At 42.3% G+C, this 5,653-nt stretch overlaps 1 pseudogene; it reads left to right on the forward strand.

The window, feature by feature from the left end:
- Positions 1 to 1,689: 1,689 nt before the first annotated feature.
- LOC150049073 (E3 ubiquitin ligase Rnf121 pseudogene) lies at positions 1,690 to 2,458 on the forward strand (annotated as a pseudogene).
- Positions 2,459 to 5,653: the final 3,195 nt, after the last annotated feature.

Consider the following 5,653-nt stretch of genomic DNA (forward strand, 5'->3'; position numbering starts at 1 on the left):
GGTTACTCTCTTCTGGATATTACCTTTTCGAGTTTTTAATAATCCTATTTTCAAAAAGCAAGTCTTTGTTTTAATTTTTTCCTGGTATTGTTTGGCATTGTAACACTGAGTAATATTTGTACATCTTTTCCTGAAGATCTCTTCATACACCATCAAACTGTTGTGAAGAAACAGAGCATATAGGTCCTGGCCTCTACTCTCATCTCTGATGCATTTCCTGACAAATGAGCCTTCCGTATGTACATTGCTGCATTATTCACAATTATGGAAACAGCCTAGATGATCTACAATAGATGAGTGGATCAGAAAGAGTACATATACAAAGAGGAATTTTATTATTGAGTATTAAGAATAACATCATGTCATTTGCAGGGCAATGGATAGATTGAGAACCAATCATGTTAAATGAGGTAAGCCAAGCTCAAAGAAACAATGCATGTATTCTTTCATATATAGAAGCTAGATCTAAAATATCACTCAACATGATAACCTGAACACCATTCCAAGCATTCACACCTTGTCAGCTCAAAGGAGAATACCCAAAGGGGAGGAACCCACAGGTATAGTTCTCCTGAACAGGTAAAATCCTATTTATCAAAATGGATTCCAGGAAAATGAAACATGGGTTGTTTTTAAATTAATTATGTTGTTGTTGGTACTGTTTGTGTTGTGCTTTTCTTTTTCTGTTTTTGAGAGGATCACAGAAAGGGAAGGAGGAAGAGTGAACAAATGTAATAATGTTATTCAGTATATACTATGTGGAAAATGATCTTACAAAGAGCAGACAGGAATGAGAGGGGAACTGGAGGAAAGTGAAGGAGGAGGTGACATTTTCCAAATGTACATAGGATCTAAATTATGAAATGATAACAGCTCTGTCAAATACCTTAATAATGACAATGAAATATATATGCATACATCATACATATGCATGTATATATGGTACATATATGTGATATGATACATATATATGGCCTTCTTTTCCTACATTTATAAAACATGATTTTTATGGTGGGATGTTAATATTTTTCAATGACTAGTACTAAGGATAGCCATCTTGTCATGGAAAATTCATCTTATGGTATAAAAATATCTCAATACATGCTTTTGTACATTTAAAAAAAGAAACATTCATAAGAGCCTCAGTGTGGCAGGTAAGCCTGTGATCTCTTTTTCAATAGTATTTCATGCGAAGTTTGTTCGACATGAGACAGATAAGATCCTTCCTTCCCTCCTTCCTTCCTTCCTTCCTTCCTTCCTTCCTTCCTTCCTTCCTTCCTTCCTTCCTTCCTTCCTTCTTCTCCTCCTTCTCCTCCTTCTCCTCCTTCTCCTCCTTCTCCTCCTTCTCCTCCTTCTCCTCCTTCTCCTCCTTCTCCTCCTTCTCCTCCTCCTCCTCCTCCTTCTTCTTCTTCTTCTTCTTCTTCTTCTTCTTCTTCTTCTTCTTCTTCTTCTTCTTCTTCTTCTTCTTCTTCTTCTTCTTCTTCTTCCTATGCTGCTGCTGTTTCCTCCTCCTCCTCCTCCTCCTCCTCCTCCTCCTCCTCCTCCTCCTCCTCCTCCTCCTCCTCCTCCTCCTCCTCCTCCTTCTCCTCTCTCTCTCTTTCTCTCTCTCTCTCGTTAAGAAATCTGTGGACTGATGGGGGTGGGGGGCAGTGGAGAAGATGGTGACAGTGGTGAAGATGGAGATGGAGGATGGTGGATCAGGCGCTGGATGAGGTTGATAGGTCAGACCTCTCCCCAGAGAACAAGGAATGTTGAGCATGCACACATGCATGCCAAGCATCGAGGCCACAAAACCATGCATGCTGAAATGGCTCAGCTGCTCCTGGTGCAGTGGAAGCAGAGGCATTCAGGCTGCTCTCACTGAAGCTGGACTGGAGGAGGTTTCTAGGGATCTTGATCTTCTTTGCCACCCAGACTTTGTCACCTTCTGAGCCACTTGGGAACCTCTAGTACAGACAACTCCAGGGCTGATTTATAAATGATTCCTGTTGATCTATAAAATCAGCAATGCCACTAGCATTGTTGGCTACACGATTGTCATGTTTACCGTCTTTGGTCTTAACTTGTTATTCAGGGTTAAACTAGAAGATACTATGAACTTAGATATTTTTTCTCCCTTTCTGTGGCCTCTACTCTGGAGTTCTTTAGTGAGACTTCACAGAAATGTGTGCACTTCTCCAGGGAGTCAGGCTTGCCGTGTGTGCTGTGTGGACAGAGCACGTGGACATCCGTGAAGTGGGCCTCATTGAGAACACATACAGACTGTCCTACAGCCATGTGTTCCATGGGTTTTATATCCCTGGGTGGTGCATTGTGGGAAAGAAGCAGATGTGCCAATTGCAAAGAGAAGATAGGCCTGAAGAGGAGGTTCAGCATCCAAGAACCTGTGGGGTTACCTTGTCTCACTTCCAAGCTTTCTGCAGACATGGTCACGGATGCATTTACAGCATACCTGTAGATCTCAGGCTGCTTCCTTAGACCAGCAAGATCTGAAAAATCAGCACACAAGGCCTCCATGGTCATGAAGAGATGTTTCACCTTTCCACCTTCGTGTGGTCCCCAGTCCCTGCTTCTCTCCTTCCTCCCATTCTCAGTCTTTGGGCTCTTATGTCCAACAGGGAAGGAAGAGAGCTTTCTTCTAGACTGGGGCCTTCTCTCTTATAGTGGAGAGCACTACTGGTTCTCAGGGAGCTGAGAGCCTCGGCCTGCATATTCCCTTTCTTCCCTTCCTTTCATATCCCTTCCTTTTCTTTTCTTCCTTCTGTGGGGTTTGAGTGTGGTGTACTTAGGACAGAAGAGCTGAAACACTAAGACACAGGATGGGGCAAGTTGGACCTCATCAGTTACTTTTCCAAGGGATTCACTGATGATGTGTTTTGGGATAATTGAAATAAACAGCAGCATGGATAACCTGCCCCTGAGCAGTCTGTCTTTCCATCTGTGTTGAGCTGGGCCTTGGTGGCAGCTTGTACAGGTTGGTCCATCCTTGAGGATATGTACCAAAGGCCAGTGTCACCACTGTGTCATTGAAGTAGTAAGGGATTCCCAGCGGAGGGAACACCCCTGTGTGAGCTTTGTTGTTCATGAGCCTGGCAACATGAGAATGGCGGATGAGTGGGAAGGTGGATAAGGCCTGGGTGAGTACAGGTTTTGCAGAGGGGCTTCTAGGCAGATGCCACTAGGAGTTTGGAAGTGGGAGAAGAGCACCCATGCCTATCATTCCTGTATTTCAAGGGAATATGGCCTATCGTGGCTTTTTCTTTTTTTATTGTATTTTATTGTTGGGATAATGTATACAGGGTTTAGAATTACATTCATCAGGTAGTGGGTACATTACTTTTCAAACCTTGATTCATGGCTATTTCTTTTTTTTTTTTTTTTGCCAGTCCTGGGCTTGAGCTCAGGGCCTGAGCACTGTCCTTGGACTTTCTCAAGGCTAGAGCTCTACCACTTGAGCCTCAGCACCACTTCCGGCTTTTTGCTATGTATGTGGTACGGAGGAATCAAACCCGGGTCTTCATGCATGCTAGGCAAGCACTTTAACCACTAGGCCAAACTCCCGGCCCTCATGGCTATTTCTTCAAGGCAGTAACTTGTCATGTATGTGAATAAAGCTCCATGAGCTGGGTTGGGGGAAAAAAGGAAATCTGTAGACTGAATAAAGTTTGTCAAACTTTAGGTAAGTTGTATTTTCCAAATAAGTAAATAGATGAGCAAAGTCTCATTTTATTTGGAGGAGGTTGCTGATCACAATGGTCTGAACCATTATTCTTAAGATCAACATACCTGCAAGCTAAGGGAAGTAATTTTGGGGTGCTGATATCCAGTGTCCCACTTGATACATTGTGGGAAGCAAGGTCCTGGTAGGCAGTCACACAACCAGTGCTCTACTGCACTTTCTCTTTTGTTCATCTCTTGAGCATTTTAGTCGTTGCTTCGGTGTCAGGAAGTGTTGGTTAAGTATTTTGCTTAGTTTTATAGAACAATTAAGGAAAAAATGCAAAAACGTGGAATTGATACCCGGAAGATAATTTCATGCTATGAGTTCCAAGTGAGCATTGGGGTCTTTTGGAGAAATAGATTTTCAAAACTCGTCCTTGATTTCTGAAATTCAATATTATGTGGACTTTGACATCTACTTTCTGGATAAGCCCAACCAGAGTGCTTTCGGCATATAGAGAATACGAGGTGGCTGCACCATGTATTCCGTTCTTCCCCAGTTATAAGCCTTCTACGTGCATTAAAATAGCATAATGTGTTGCCTTCTTGCTCATGCTGGATCATGCTGAATCTTGCTTCTGGATCATGCTGGTGTTCGTATTATAGTAATAATGTGAACTTTTTGAGATTGCTGTCACTATGCACGATATGAATTATTTAAATATGAAATATAAGTTAACTCCACAGGCAAAGTAAAACTTACAATGGACTTAAATTGGGCACTAAGTTCAAACCACTGAAAAAGACAGACAAAAGTGACACCTTTTACCATGAGCCCAAAATGATGTGACTTACACCTAAAGTCAGGATATTAGGTCGCTAAACCTACTCAAAGTAGTGTTTCTTTCAGCTCCTAAATTTTGGGATGCCATATGGGCCTTGTATTTTTTCTTTCCTGGTATCAAGTCAGAACCGGTCACAGGACAGGAAACTCTTAGTGTTAAGCAAGACTTTCTGGACAAAACAAGTTTTATTGCCTGTGTGTTGAGGGGAAGAGGGGATAGAATTGCCCTCCACAGATCTGCAGTTGCTAACTAACCCTTGGTTTTAGTTCTGTTTCCCGGTGTTTCTGCATGTAATACTGTGCCTGCAAAGTCTCTAGGGTTCTGTTGGATGAATTGAACCTGGGGCCTTGTACATGTTAAGATGTCCTCTACCACTGAGCTACAGCCCCAGCCTTTTTATTCCATTTTATATTTCCAATTTTTGTTTTACAGTGGAGTCCCACTGTTTTTAAAGAATGCAGTAAGATTTCTCTGGATTTGCAATGTAAGCCTCACATCTATTTTTAGTGATTGCTGTGAGCATCAAGACATTCACAAGTAAAAAACTTCAGCCAAGGGAAAAGACACTGCTTTGCAAACATGCTTATTTCCTCAATAGAATTTAAAAAATAACACTAAGAACTTACATATTATTGGCAAGCATTCTATTCTCAGCCAGAATTGTGTCTCATGTAAGATTTGGTGCCTGTGGATAAATTCATGTTTCATAAAGGGATGACTCAGTAGCCTAGAATTCTAAACACTGGACATAGAAAGGATTGACCCTTGACTGTTCTAGAGAGGTCATTTCTAAGACCTTGCCCTGCCTAATGAGAATGACTCTGTTTACCTGGTACCTGGAACCTACTAGGTAGCTTGTGATAGTAATGTCACCTGTCGTGGGTTCTTAGGTCCTGCACTACCCATTCAGTCTTGAAGTGGCTGGAGATTAAGAAGCTGTGCAGCCTATTGCATTTCATGTCTGTTTAATCCTCAGTAAAATCCCTGGCTCAACTTCTCAGACTGACTGTACTTCCTGGTGCTGTTGCATGTCCTTGCTGGGAGGGTAGCAGACTGTGGGCTACTCCATGGCCTGGGTATCTAGGGTCAGGAGATGAGGCAGAATGGGGTAGAGGTGGCAGTGGATTTCTTGTGCACCGTTGCTGAAT

This window comes from Megascapheus bottae, chromosome 20 (genome assembly GCF_031878675.1).
Source record: "Megascapheus bottae isolate mThoBot1 chromosome 20, mThoBot2.hap1, whole genome shotgun sequence".
NCBI lineage: Eukaryota > Metazoa > Chordata > Mammalia > Rodentia > Geomyidae > Megascapheus > Megascapheus bottae.